We start from the raw sequence: 16025 nt of genomic DNA on the forward strand, positions 1-16025 counted from the left end.
TACCGCTGCTGCCGCCGCCACTCGCGTGGGGACGCCCCTCCCCCCGCGCTGGGCGGCCGCGTCCGTGTCCGCAGGGAGCCGACTGCCTGTTCTGGGACCTGGTGGCTGGTGCGGAGATTGGTTAGCGGGGGCGGGCCAGATGCCGTTTGATTGGCGGGCGCCGCAGAGCGGACAGCCGAGGAGAGCGCCATGATTGGCTGCCGACGAGGAAGCAGGAAGGGAGGACGGAGCGGAGCTGGGGCTCGATGCTGCCGCTGCCGCTTTCGGGGGAGTTAGAGCACAGCAGCGGCGGCGGCGTCGGAGGCGGCGGCGAGGACGACTGAGCGGAGGAGGTGAGGGCACAGCGGCGCAGGGCAGGAGCGTTTTTCCCGCGGCCGAGCAGCCGCCACCGCCCCCTCCGGCCTTGCCCGCGCGGGCCCCAGAAGGGGGCGCGCCTCCTGTCCCCATCTTGTAGCCGGGCGGCGACGCGGAGGAGGAGGAGGCGGCAGCGGCGCTGCTGTTGCTGCTGCTCCTGCTGCTCCTGCTGCTGCTGCTGCTGCTGCTGTTGCTGACGCAGCAGCGTGGAGCCCGGGACTCGGGCGCCCCGGGGCGTTCCAGCCGCCAGATCCTAGCCCGGCTGGGGCCTTCGCCTTCCCCGGGGGTGGGCCCCACGAAGTCAAACGGCAGTGGCGGTGGAAGCCACGACGACGACGACGGAGCAACCCGCCAGCGCCCCGGTGAGTGAGCCAGGGACTTAGCCAGCCCGTCAGTCAGTCCGCACCGGCCGGCAGCGCGATGGGGCTCCGCCCGCCGCCAGCCTTGAACGCTCGCGTGGTGGGGCGGGGAGGGGAGGGCGCCGAGACGGGGAACTTGCGGGGTGCGGGCGGGTAATGGGAACAGGTGCCGCCGCGGCCGGGGTAGGGGTAGGGGTGGATGGGTGGCCGGGGGGGGGAAGGAAGCGGAGGGGGCGCGGCTTTTGCGGGACGCCCCCTCCTACGAGCCGGCGCTCTGGCTTCAACGGGCCGCCCCCGGGAAGTTTCTGCCAGGATCCGGTTGGTGCTGGCCCCTGGGCCGCCGAGGACGGAGAATCGAGGTCTGAAGCGTGGAGCCCTCCAGCTCGGGGGCGCCCCGGTCCCCTGCTCCGCCTCGTGTCGGTCCGCCTCTCCTCGTGTCGTGGTGGGTGGGTAAGCGGTTGGACTGGCTGCTTCTCGGTTTCCTCTCCTCCCCCCGGGGATTGGGGTCTTGGCGCTGAAGATCCCCCCCCCTCCCGTTCCCGAAGGGCACCGTGGCCCGTCGGGAAGTCCTACGCCTGATCTGAAGGGCCCTGCTCCCATCTCATTCCCCCTCCCATCACCCGCGGCCGCCAGAGAGCAGCCAGGAAATGGCCCCGGGTGGCAGGTGGGCTGAGCCTTGACTCCGATTCCCCGGTGTCTGCTTTGGATCACATTAAGGCTTCTGCCCTTCTCCCTGGGATTACCTTTGGGTCTGAAGTTATGTAACAAACCCATTAACTTTTACAATAGCGCCGAGGGGGGGGGGGGAAGAAAGCGCCCTTTTTTATTTTTTAAACAATCCGGGCCGAGGCAGGAACCGAATCTGTGGGAAGCTGAGCGATTAGGGTTTGAGCTTCTTTCTCGGCTATTTTTCTGTTTGCCTTTCTCGATGGCTCGCCTGTCTTTGAAAAGTATAGCCAGATCGGATGCTTTCCCAGTTCGGCGGGTCAGGTTTATTCTAGGGGATTTAGGGAAGGGATAATTGAGGCAGGGAGACAGATATCTTTAAAACAGTATATAGGAAGCAGAGAAACCAGTCTTGACACCTAATTTAAGGGTTTGTTATAAGAGGATCTTGGAGCTAGCTCCAGAAACAAAGGTGAAGCTTTAAACTGTTCTTTAAAAGGGGTGTGTATATTTCTGTATGCATATGTGAGATGAGCTGTAGAAATACAAATTCTGAGGTATTTTTCTCTAGAAACAGGCAAATGGTTAACAACTTGACTCTGCTCTAAGAGAAATGTATCTGTGGAGTAAAGTAATGCAGTATAAGCATGTGAAAATATTGAAGGAAGGTTTTGGGGGTCATGACAACAATACTAAACCCAAAATGATGCCAGAAAACACTTTTATTTTTTATATAGAGAATGATTTTGCCAGTGATTAAAGAAAGATTTTTGTAAAAACCTATTTAGTATTCTCCACTGTACCATGCTTATGACATCAGCCAGAATCTCATCTTTTAAACTGCTTTAGTTGCAGATTTAAGCATACTAACCACGGAAGGAGTGCTTTGTGAGTAGACATGTATAGGAATAGTTGTTTAGTTTTCACTCTGAAGTGTTTTTTCTTTCCACTAATGGTGATTTATCACTATTTACAAATGTATATTCATCCTTTTTTGAATGCCACTGCATTATTTCAAGTCGTGGTTTGCTTTTGAAGGAAAAGGCAACCCTTATCCTTGCAGCAGCAAGCAAAAAATATGGACTAGTCAACCTCCCTTTCAACATGCCAGCTGGAAATATGCCATAGGAAAATATGGCTACATTTTAATTTGATGGCAATAAGGATGCTTTCCTTTCATATATATGTCTCCTATATATAGTTCAGGCAGGAAAGGTTGAAATATAAACAAGGTTTTCCAAAAAATACAAGAAATGCTGGGGGAGCTGAGCAAGTTACACTGCACTTCATGTGGACCATGTCTCTGAAAAATGACATGCAGGTATCAAAGAAAGTTTGAAATGAAATTGGTTATATGCAAATAAAATGTATAATGAGTTTCAAAATATGATACCAAATCAGTTTCATATCAAAGATGTGAAGGACGCTTAGTTACTGTAAAACATGTGAAATATATTTGGGGATTTCTTCTAGTGCTTCTTGAGGGATTTAGAATAATAGAAAATGTTTGGGGTATTTTAATTTCAATTTTAAGAAATTGTGTTTGGAGATTAACTAACTTTTGGAGGAAAGGATGTGGAAAACTCTAGATAAAAATATATTTGGTATCCATGTATGTCAATTGTGGTTAAAACAAGACGTTTCAGAAACTGTAAAGTGGCATGTCAAACCTTCTGTTTCAGCTGCTTGCCTTGAGTTGACAAAATCTTGAAGCTGTTTGCCTAAGAGAAAAAAAAAAACCTCATAGGACAGAATTTTTCCCCCTCACTGCTATATTTTGCCTTAACTGTGGAAGGATGATATTGAGAGTCAGTAAAAAAAAGATTGGCATTGTATTTGCTTGCTGATTTCCATGTCTCTTGTCTGTAGATCACATGGAAGGCAGGAGCAGGTTGTTGATTTCTATAGCAAGGAAGTTATTTCTATGAGTTCCTCTTTGGTGATGGTGTTAAAGGGAGCAGGCAGCAGAATTTATGAGATTAAGAAATTGACTGTTTCTTTTTATTTATCTACAGTATTTACATTTGCTTCCTGAATACTTCCAAGGCATAGGACATTTCCTTATTCTTTTTAATAATGTTTCTTTTTATTATTGTTGGAACTATGGTACATCTGAATAAGTTTGCTTAAGGAAAGAAGAACTTAACAGAACAGAGTCGGAAGGGACCTCAGAGGTCTTCTAGTCCAACCCCCTGCTCAAGCAGGAGACCCTATAGCATTCTGGACAAATGGCTGTCCAATCTCATCTTAAAAACTTCTAGTGTTGGAGCATCCACAATGTCTGGAGGCGTGCCATTGCATTGATGAATTGTTCTGACTGTCAGGAAGTTTCTCCTTAGTTCCAGGTTGCTTCTCTCCTTGATTCGTTTCCATCCGTTGCTTCTCGTCCTGCCTTCAGGAGCTTTGGAGGATAGCTTGAATCCCTCTTGCCTTGTGGATTTAGCCATGATGAGCTGGGATAGGACTATTGCACGGGATCATAAACCTTGATTTATTGATCAGCCGTGGCTGCATTCAAGCCACAGGAGCTAGATAGAGGCAAACATCCTGCAGAATGCGTAAGCATTTGGTTTGACTTGGATGGCCAGTGGCTGGATTTAATTCGGGATTAAAAACCCCATGAACCCTGGACAAAATCTGGAGTGTAGGTTTAATAATAAATTTGTATCTGAAACTTGAGCTTACATATTGCCCATCCCTAATTTCTCCAGGTGTTTTTACTTACGGGGTAATACCAAGATGCCATATAAATTCTGTAAATTGAATTGCAGAATCCTGAATATCGTAAACAATGCAATGTAAAAATGTTTCTATGACATTCCAGTATAATTTCTGGAGAGCCCTTACAGAATTATGGTACTTCAGACAATATCTTGCATCTTAGTAGGACAAAATATGTATTTTGGGGGTATTTCTACTGTGTATTATTTGTAACCTGATCTTACAGAAGCTACTGTGGAAACGTTTATGTTTTTGTGTATTAAAAATGAGTGCATATATTGTAAAAGATTCTTGGAATTTCTTTTAGTGCTTAGAACTTGACTTGGGAATCGGAAAAGGAGGGGTAGTATTAGAGGTACAATAGTTTCTACATTAGGTGATTGTACTTGCTTACAGCCTAGCAGAAGTGCTACCATAGACATAGACGGAAGCAGCAGAAAGGACTAGTAAAAGATGGAAATGGAGGGAAAATTAACTTTAAATCTACAGAATGAAGAATATTGGAGAAACTTTTGGTGAGATTATAGGGTTCTTCAGGTAGCTATCAAGTGGCGGTTTCTTGTAATGTCTGAGTTTCTCATAATGAATATAATGATTTCATCAAGCAGACAAACAGTGCTGTACATGATTGTTATTACTACACTAAATTGAGATGAAGTAAAGTATCTTAATTTATGTAGGAAGCTATGCAGCAGCTTAACTCATATGCCAGTTTTGATGAAGAATTAATTTACTAGTGTTTAAGTCTGTCTTTTTTAACATATATAATTTGTATATATTTTCCCTGATTTGATAATCTGCAGATAATTTACTTATGTCTAATTCCATCTTGATCCATAGATCTTTTGCTATGCGCAGGTATTCATGGTCATCAAGGATGTAAATCATGAATAAGATTCATAAGCAAGGTTCAAAGGATGTTGTGTTACGGATAACAGTTTTTAGGTGTTAACTTCTTGTCCGCATCATCTCCCCAAATAAGTACTTGGAAAAGACCACCAGGAATTAGACTTTATATTACTTAGGAAGTTAAACAAATTCTATAAGAAGACAATGGTAATTGTCTTCTGTATGGCTAGCAGTACAACTGCCATGTATCGTAGTCTCCAGAAGATCAGCTGAACTCAAAGGTTTTGAGCTTTTTTCTTTTTTTAACAGCATTTGGTGGTTATATTTTAAATAAAAATGCAATGCATCCATACTGAAAGAAGCCTTCAATGCAGGACGGTATGGTGTCCTGAGGAGAGCAAGTCTTCACCATTATCTATTATTTTCTCCCACAGCAGAACAGAATTAGTTTCCCCAGCAAATGGGGAAAATGAAAAGTGGGAATTTAAGGCCCTTTCTAGCAATTGGTGAGATGTGAAACAGTGTTGTCCAATGAATATTAGGAACAATTTGGAGTGAATAAATAAAGTGCTGCATGAGAACTTATTTTGCTTTCTTTGTAACGGCCCTGCATGGTTAGTCAAGAAAATCTCTGGGTTCCATAGGGATTTGTGTGTTTTGAAGGTAATATTGCTTTTTGAAAAGGTTCTTTTAGCACCTTGAATCATGTATTTCCCCCCCCCCCTAACCTTGGAAATTGCCTTAAGGAAATTCTGCCTTGAAAGTTGTTATAAGAATATTTCAAATAAATAAATCCACTAATGAGTTAATGACTGGAGATTTGGACTAGAATTTCAGCTGCTCAATTGATATCAATATGTTATGATAAATTGAAGAGAGTTGAAGTGGCACATTTGTGCCACATTCAGAGACTTTCTTAGCATACTAATTTTTCTCAGGCTGATTTCTAACAAAAACATGTTCCTTTTTTCAAAATAATTTGATAATTTGTCATAGATGAGTTACTGCAAGGTCTGGAGGAATTGGCCTCCTCTTCCTCTCCCCTTCCCCCAAATTATCCATCAGCATTGGTCAGTTATTTCCTCTGGCTTCTTTGATCTAGTTAAGTACCTGGCAGTAGCCTTGTAAAGCAAAGAGAAAGCTCATATGTTTACCAAAATTTACTGGCTTGTTGAATAGATTTACTTAAATATAGATAAAGCCTTGTTGCCCAGCATTCTGATTGAAGAGATGCATTAATCTCTCTGAGCAAGGTCTGAATATTATTTATTTTGGCACTTTTTAAGAGGCCTTCATTGAGACAAACATTATGCCTGATGAATTTGACTACTGAGACAGCTAAATAAAAATTTTAAGCAGATTTTTCTGTACTCTATTTTAAAATATAATTGAATTAACTTATGACATAAATTCAAGTTTGATTCCTTGGCCTAAAACACACTGTTAAAAGTTCTAGATACTAAAAGGGATGTGATCCCTATATTTTCTTCATCTAAGATGGACATTTCTGACACTTATTTCTATTATAAATTTCCCTTTTCCTTTCTCCTCATATTTTCTTGGCAAAAATATCTCCATTTAATGTGTCTTTATAGCTTGTGTTTGTAGGTTATTGGCTGTAAAGCCCCATTGCCCTTTAGCTTATGCAGCAGCTGTACTGGCTATATTCCTACACAATGCTATGCCAGAATTTATTTAACTATGAATGGTTGACCAAGTTCTAGTGGACTAGATTGCACATAGTGCTAACCCATAATGGGTGAATTTGCACAACAGACTGATCCAAATACATTATGGTTTAGCTTTTAACGTAAACTAGGTCCATACTAATTAAATCAAGCTAATTTTTAAAGAGAACTACTTTGCTACAGGAAACCTATTACTAAATTTTCAGCTCTCTACAATATATCTTAAAGGCTGGCCATTTAGGAACAGAAGATGCTGCCGTACACTGAGGCAGACTTCTTAATCTGTCTGGTCTAGTTCTTTCCATGTTGAGTGACAGCTGCTCAACAAGGTTTCCAACAGTATCTTTCCTAGTCTTTGTTATATATACCAAATCTTTGTAGAAAATCTGTTCTGAGCTGTAGCACTAAAATTGTAAATGTTTTCCTTATTTACTAGATTTGAGCAAAACATTTTAAAAAATGCTTCATAAATGTACCAAAGTCTTTGGTCCAAAATAATACCAAAGTCCTATGCAAGATTTATATGATTCCTTGAAAGTTGTCCATTTCCACCTGTATATATATGATTGTTTCATTGGCAGTCCCAGTGGAACGTAGATTGTTTGCATAGATGTGTGCATGCACAATCGGGACATGCTTTGAAGTAGTAGCACAAGCTTATAGGAATGCAGCTGTTTTATTATTTCAAAGAACACCTTGCATACCCATATTATTTATTTCATCCCATGCCTTTCCTAAATTATAGATGGATTGTATGTAATCTGAATAGGAAGATACATTTTATTCCTTGCAATAAATTGGGTAAGTGCCCAGGTTTAAGCTTACTCTGTATCATTATTTGCTCCTCACTTATTGCATTGGCTGGTTGTTATCTGATGGCCCTTTTCCAGAGGTAAGAGTCATCCTGTTGATTTACCATCTGTCCGCTGTGACCAATTTGCTTGACATTTATTTATTTACATTTTTGGCTGCCTAACTCCAGTAGACTTCACTGGGTGAAGTTGCTCAAATTCACTGTTGTCTGGATTCTTTGGTGACTAGGCACCATCTTTTTTGGTTACTTGGGTTTCTTTGTGGCCTGCTCCTTCCAAGGAAATTGTTAAGGTTCTCTTTAGGATATCTGCAACCCCTGAGGGCTGCAGTCCCTTTGACTCTTTTGGGCTGCTGGGGAGGTAATAGGTCTGTGGTCCAGGAGATTGTGAACACCTCCCTTGCACTTGGACCTGCCACCATATCATGTCCTGGTAGCTGAAAGCTGTGCATTGGAGAAAGCAGATTCATATTGTTCTACAGCAGAGTTACTTAGGTACACCAGGGTTTCTTTATACATCCCTGTTTTGTCTGTAGATGGGGTTGCACTGGCTTTGAAGGAGTAGGTCCATGACTTGGGAAGCCACCTAGACTCATGGGTCCTGCTGGATCAGCAGGTTGAGGCCACGTCCTGGGAGGCCTTTGTCCAGCTTTAGATGAAGCATCTGGTGCACTTTTACTTCAGAAGACCTGACTTCAGTGGCTCACACCTTCCATCACCACCCAACTAGACTACTGCAACATGCTGTACATGGGGCTGCTTCTAATTTGGGGCTGCAACCTACCACCAAAAAACAGTTGGTGCTGGTTTTTACTTAAAAAGCCCTTTATGGCTTGGTTACCATTTCAGTCATGCCAGGAAAAACAGAGGGCTGATCCATTATTTTCTACAGATTAGCAGAGCAAAGTCCAAAAGTCTCTTTCAGTGATGGGGCTGGCCCATCAGTTGTCTGTTTTCTAAAAAAAAAAAAAAGCTGTAGGCAGAGCTTTTCTGGCAACCTCTTGGGGATCTGATGCTATGTACTGTGGTTTGGGTTTTATTTGTTACACTCTTTTATCTTTTATTCTATATTCTTATTTTGTGAGCCACAAAAAAGTTCTGATTTTGGCTGGATTTCATAAATAGATGATTTTATCTAAGATATTTTAGGCTACTGTTAACTGGCTAGTGCTGCTGATAAAGTTTTTGAACAGGGCAGATGATTTTAGGCTTGTATTGTCCTTGTGGATGATATCAAGATATAAACTGTTTTATATGAGTTGTTGATGTAAATTAATAAATGGGGGAGATAGCCTTGAATAAAACTCTTAGCTGCTAAACCTAGCCCCTTGCAGCCTTATTATTCTTTAGTGTTCATTATTTGATGCTGCTTATATATCAGTTTAAATTTATATTATAACGAATGATTAAGAATATACATTCTTCAGGTATGAGTGAGATGTATTTAAATACTGATTTCCTACCCCTAGCAATAATTAGAAGCAAAACAAATAAGCAAAATAACTGGTTAGCCTACACTGGACATGCACTGTAGGTTATCAGTCGATCTTGCACATTATACATAGCTAATATGGGTTAATGAAAAACAATAAGCTTCATCAGTTTTGTTCATCAAGTGGAGCACACTGAGATGGCCAATTTGGATTAACTTCTGCATGGTGCATTTGTCATTCCCCAACTTCCCACCACTTTCCTGTAAAGATCCAGATAAAGAAAAGTTGCAGCAAAGCTACCATGGGAACAAATTCCAGTTTCAGCTGATCTGTTGAGCTAATTGAAACTCACAACATAGACATGTGTATAACTATAATTCAAGTATATTATATTAAACGAAATAGAAAAAAGGATAAGTTTTCCAGTTAACATTTTTTAACGTGCACAAGTTTTTAGTCAGAGCAGGATATCCCTGTGTTGTTAGGTCCTTTGCTCTGAAATGCTGTGGCTGCCTTATTTTGTTTTTTAAAATAATTTTTGGTTGCTTGGATAATTTCTGCATAAATTAGTTATACTATTGATTGATGATAACCTCTTATAAATGGGTAGATTGTTTAACTGGATCAAATACTGCACTCTTTGGAAAAAGTAATTTACTTTTTGAAAATGTGATAATGTCAGATTTGTACAAAAGGTTTTTGTCCATCACATAGCTATGGGTGTAGGTTGTTTTGTTGTAGAACACCAAATTAAATGTTTCTGAGCCCTAGCAGTATAAGATTTGGAAACTGGTTGGTCAAAAGAATGTTGACAGTAGATCTGGTCATAGAGAAAGAAAAATGTTAAGTATGGTTGATTCACGACTGAGATCCAGAAAAATAATATCTTGAAGCGTTTGTCAATATACAGTATGTGTTTCAAGTTATTTAAAACATTTTTATAATACATTTAAGACATACTGATGGCAAACGGAAATACTATTGCTGCTTTGTTTGATAAAGGCTCACTTGGGGGCAGAGAGGAGACCCGTAAGCAACTTGCAGTTACATTGTGCTTCAGAAGGCTTAGCTTAGCCTCAGAGAAACAGGGAAGATCTTTTCAGCTCCAAGTTAAAAAGAATGCATCAGCCTGAATTTGTCTGAATTGCAAAATGCCAAAGCCAGCTCCATCCTTTCTCTTTTAACTCCAAAGAGGAAACATGCTACTGGTTATCTAGGCAATGCACTGCCAAAAGCGTCAGTGTACTTTAACAAGAGCTGAACTTCTAATCATCTTGTCCTGGTTCTGAGACCAAAGTTGGAGGTTGTCACTCACCTGCAGCAGACTTGCAGCATGAAGTTTGGAATTAAGGTCATAGTCCAATGTATACCTTGCAAAATAATATGTACGGAGTGCAGTAGGGCTTGTTTCCTATTAACCATAAAAGATATTTCATTGGAAGGTTATTATTCTGGCATCCAAAATATAAAGCAAGCAATGTCAGCTAAAATGTGTAGGCCTATGATTAGGAGGAAGCAATAAATGCATCTGTTGAACAAAGAATACAAACAATGGTTTTTTTGGTCAAATTTCATGTTCGAAACTAGAAAAACTATGGGATGTTGATTATTTCCCTTTAGGGAGAACTTCTTATTAAACTTAATTCCTAATTACATGCTCATGTAAAAGATTGAAAAAGATTAATTGATAAATTAAGTATGGATCCAATATTTATATAAGCTTCCACCTAATGCCAAGCCTAGAAGTATTACAAATTATGTCAAGATAGGTTATTTGGCAAAAAAGTATATTAGTAGATGAAAATCCCCCCCAAGCAATTAAAAATAACAAATTGGTTGTATAAACGTAGCTTTGGTCTAACCTCAAATTGTATATGCATATGAGAAAGCCCCCCCCCCCCGTGTTCAGGACATATAAAGTTAAAGGGGATGCATTAAACCTTGGTAAGTCAGTGCACCCCTTTTGACTTCTAAAAACTCCCCCAAATTTGTTTCACCTCACGTTGCCACCTAATAGCACTTGTGGCCCTCAGAGGTCAAAATGCCCTTCCATAATGATACATGCTGTCTTCTTAGATAGCACATGGGTAATTTTTAAAGTTTCTAAAGCTGTAGTGTTTTAGAGAATTGAATAGAGCCATTTCTATTTATCTTACAAAGCCATGCACATCCCAATTTGTATTGAAATCAAATTTCCTCAATATGTTTAACAATCATGTATTAAATTACACCCAGACACGGCACTCAGAAATGTAAAGTCTTTCCTGCCTTATAATTCTCAGCCAAGATTCTAAAGAATCATTTCTAATTCCAGTAGGTGTTGGTGACACACTGCTTTAAAATGCCAATCCTGTCTTCTACTGAAGCATGGCGTAAGCATTTTATTTGAAAGCATCAAAGTTACTGTACACAAATAAAAGGTGGTGGGGAGGTGACAAAGAAGAGCTCCTAGAAGTAAATAGCAGGAATTCTGGTGTAAGAGAAAATAACAGACTGTATTTGTTTGATGCTTATGTCATATTGTCTCACTGCTGTGTACGTATGTCTGTATACCTTTACCCACATAAAAGTATATTTAAAAGTGATCAGTAATCTGTTTATTCTGCTATTCTGATCAAAGCTGTTTTCTGTCTGGTAAAAACTTGTTAATTTAAGACAGTAGTGGTTTAAAGGTCTGTATTATTGAGAAGCAATTTCACTGTATGCTCATCTTTTGAAAACTTTCATTTGCAGAAACACTTTCTATGATGGCCTATTTGTTTACCCTGTGGTAACATGGGCCACCAGTAGATTTTACAAATAAATACATAGAGTAATCGGTGTATTTCATGATGCCATGGCATTTTGGCTGATGTAGTTGCTAAGTATTCTAAACGGAAGCAGCATAATACTGAAAAAAGATAGATGCTCCTGTTTATTTATTTATTTATTTTATTTAATTAGATTTGTATACCGCCCTTTCCCGAAGGACTCAGGGCGGTTTACAGGGTAATTAAAAGAAGAAATACAAAAGTTAAAAACGATTAAAAAAATTACAACAGTCCCTGAAAAAGTAAAAGCCCCCAATTAAAATTAAAATTAAAATTTAATTGTTGAAAACATCTAGGCTAAACTGAAGAGAAGAAGCTATGAAATCAGTACTCTTCTTGGTAGCTACCAGAATATCCTCATCATGAATGCCTTTTGAGGACTGCTTCATCACCCCAAGGGCCAAATCCCAAATTTTGACAGAACTGATATCAAATCTGTACTAAATGAAGAACATTGTGAGCAATGTAATATATCCATTAAACAAAAATTGATTAAATAAAACTACCTTTACTATAAAGCAAAGATACCGTACTTTGAAAAAAAAAGACCCATGAAACAGTTATTTTACTTTGGCCACATTTTCATTACATGAAACACCAGTGTTGGTATTCATTAATGACTGGCTCATTTTTTTCTCAAGATCATCATCCAGGATAATAGAATCTAGGAACCTACCCTATCAAAAGCTGCCCAAGTCCTGTATTTTGTTCTTCATTCTTTCCTTTAGTTTTTTTTCCTCATTCCTTTCTCTTATTTCGTCCTTCTTTCATCTAGCGGAGAGAACTTCCTAGCTTACTTATTTGCTTTGTTTTCCAAGTTTTTGCCCAGCAGACAAATCCTTACAATGGGTTGGCTGGATCCAGTCTTTTTCCTCCATTCTCCCATTTGTCCTTTCTTCAGGCAGCCCAAGTTTCTCAGCCTGTCCTACCCAGCCAAGCTAGCTGCCCCATTTGGAGAGTTTAGCGCTACCTGAGAAGAAGTACCTGCCTTGGGGAAGTGCAAGAGCAGATTGGTGGGGGGTGGGGGTGTTCCTGGGAATAACTGTGTTCTGCAAAGATAGCTTCAAGGCAGTGACTGTATAGCCCAGTTAACAAAGCCTTGCTTTTACCAGGGGACCTGCTGACTCAGGCTCAGAGGTATGCTCTCAGACTGTTTCTTTTTTGGAGGACATTGCATTGCAGAGTCTTGCTCCCTGGCTTCAAAAAGTATTTTTGCTGGTTATAGAAAATTACTTGGACAGCTATGTGTGGCATTTAGATTTGAGACTCCTATACTACAGGCACGGGCAAGCCACCATATCCTCCTGAAGGCTTGATTTCCATGACATTCTCAGCAGAAACTATCCCATACCAATGTTTTACTAACGTGTTGAAAATCTACCTTAGCATCAAACAGCAGTTTTGGGATTATTTGTACATCCCTAGTGTCTTCTAAGGGACGTGGTGGCTCAGTGGGTTAGGACGCTGAGCTTGTCGATCAGAAGGTCAGCAGTTTGGCGGGTCGAATCCTGAGTGCCGCGTAACAGAGTGAGCGCCTGTTACTCGTCCCAGCTTCTGCCAACCTAGCAGTTTGAAAGCACGTAAAAATGCAAGTAGAAAAATAGGGTCCACTATGGTGGGAAGGTAACAGCGTTCCGTGCGCCTTTGGCATCTAGTCATGCCGGCCACATGACCATGGAGACGTCCTCGGACAAGCGCTGGCTCTTCGGCTTTGAAACGGAGATGAGCACCAGCCCCTAGAGTTGGAAACGACTAGCACGCATGTGCGGGGGAAACTTTACCTTTTAGTGTCTTCTACTAATGCAGTGGATTTGCTGGGAGACAAACTGCCACGGGTGATCCTAAAAAAAAATCCTGACCTTTTTTGCTGAGAGTTTTTTTTTTTATAAGAGAGTAAAAGAAAGTTGATCCCATAGAAAAGACTTATTAGAGAAAGTGGAAGGAGCAGGGACTTTGGGAGAAAAATACCCATCTAATATTGAAGTTCTTGTTTTTGAACTTGGACTCAATTCATTACCTGGACTTCAGGGAATTACATTTTAATAAACTCAGAACAATGATAAATACATGGGGAAAAGAGCCCAATGTTGACTAAAGTTCCCAAAAAGTATAAACTATGTTAAAAGCATAACTGCAAACAGTTCCAAAAAGAAAAGAAAATGGGAAATGACAAAAAAATCCAATAAAGCTGCACACAAAGTTCAGTGAGGTTCTGGGGAGGGGAGGTAGTCACATAAAGGAGACGGAAAGAGGGACACGTAATCAAATAGGCACACACAAAAATAGCCTGAGATGATGTCAGAAAGGCTAAAACACAATGAACTGAGGCTGACTGAGGAGGCAAAGAACAACAAAATAGACTTTTCCAAATATGTTCAAAATAAAAGGGGGGGGGGGAAACTTGATTAGCTACTGAATGAAGACAGCAACTTGATAACAGATTAATGAAGGAAAATGAACTATGTTGGTTCAGTTTTCTTTAACACTGAAAATTTGTGGGCAGTCAAAGCAGGATTCCAACTTGAGCTTGATAGAAGCAGAAAATACAAACTGACCTTGAATAAATTTAGATTTCCCTAGGCCAGATACATTGCATACTAAGGTACTTAGGAACATATTGTTAGTTTAGTGCAGGGGTCTGGAACCTTGACAACTTTAAGACTTGTGGACTTCAGCTCCCAGAATTCCTCAGACCATGGCCTTGACTGTACGCACTTTTGTTGGCAGGGTGATGTCTCTGCTTTTTAGTGTGCTGTCTAGATTTGCCATGGCTTTCCTCCAAAGGAGCAAGCGTCTTTTAATTTCTTAGCTGCAGTCCCCATCTGCAGTGATCTTGGAACCCAGGAAAATAAAATCTGTCACTACCTCCATTTCTTCCCCATCTATTTGCCAGGAATTGAGAGGGCCGGATGCCATGATCTTGGTTTTCTTAATGTTAAGTTTCAACCCAACTTTTGCATTCTCCTTCTTTACTAGCAACAAGAGGCTCTTCAGTTCCTCTTCACTTTCTGCCATTAGAATGGTATCATCTGCATATCTTAGGTTGTTGATATGTATCTGGCCTAGGGATATCTAAATTTATTCAAGGTCAGTTTGCATTTTCTGCTTCTATCAATGGGTGCCACAAAATTTCCTTGTGTCCGCAAGGTATTGCATAGGCATGGTATATATTGAAAAATATTGTTTCCTCCTTTCACTTCCTGAAATCTGAGAACTATAAGATGAAACATGAAGATTCTCAGCCATCCAGTTAGAGTTGTCTGGAAATTGAATCATGGCAACTGGACCTCTTGTTGGTTTGAAACATTTCGCTGGTTGTCTAGTTTCAGTTCCTTGTTATGGTGACCGACTAATATGGTCAAATTATATAATCTCAAATACGTTTTAGGTTGGCCATAGCATATTTTAAGCATTAATGGGATATTGTGATACCTAGATTCATAGAATAGAACCGGGCAATAATTAAGAGACATAAGGATTGCTTGATAGTGATATGAGACACACAAGGGAAGACAATTGGCACATGGACAAGATAATGAAGTTTCTGGCAAGCAGTACAAATTCTTTATCATTAAAGTTCCTACTCACATTGATAAAGAATGAGGGTAGTGAGCTTTGTGGTTCTCTGAATTCACAAACATCAAGTGCTTGTGTGCATAAGAAATAATTCAGCCTTGGATATTGCTTACGCATGATGCAAAAAGATTAAAAATAAAAGAAGAAATCATTTAAAAGATAAATCGAAATATCTATGGGCACAGATGGCTAGATTTCAATCTACTACTTTGTACAGAGACATACAGAAGTAGAAATATGAACTAAATACTATATCTGTCAAGCAGTAAACATAAAGAAGGCTTTGAAACCACTGACTGGAGGGTATTCGAAGACCAAGACCTGAATGCATACACAGATGCCGTACTGTCTTATATTAGAACATGCACTAATAGTGTAACAACAGAAAAGTGCATTAGAGTTTACGGGAACTGCAAACCCTGGATGACTGCAGAGATACGAACACTCCTGAGAGCCCGGGATTCTGCCTTGTAAGGCAGGGGACAGGGACACATACAGAAAGGCCAGGGCAAATCTTAGAAGAGGCATTAGGATGGCGAAACAGCAATATAAACACAAGGTGGGGAACCACTTAGCAGACAACAATCCGAGGCAAGTGTGGCAGGAACTGCAGCACTTAACCAACTACAAGAGCAGTACGAGGACCAGCAGTATGATGCCTCGTTGGCTGAGGAACTGAATATCTTTTTCCTTCGCTACAAGGTAAAAAGACCAAATCCCGTAGCCTCTGCTGGCCGGCCTTCTGATTTTCAGCAACT

The 16025-nt window shown here is 40.8% G+C and overlaps 1 protein-coding gene across 1 annotated transcript in view; it reads left to right on the top strand.

Moving 5' to 3' along the window:
* The first annotated feature begins 271 nt into the window (after positions 1-271).
* The window catches only part of BAHD1 (bromo adjacent homology domain containing 1), a 70159-nt gene continuing 54405 nt past the window's right edge, over positions 272-16025 (top strand). The window contains exon 1 of the mRNA XM_081341340.1: positions 272-716. The gene's annotated coding sequence lies outside the window, so the exon portion shown is untranslated. The remainder of the gene's footprint in view (positions 717-16025) is intronic.

This window comes from Vipera berus (genome assembly GCF_964194415.1).
Source record: "Vipera berus genome assembly, chromosome: 1".
NCBI lineage: Eukaryota > Metazoa > Chordata > Lepidosauria > Squamata > Viperidae > Vipera > Vipera berus.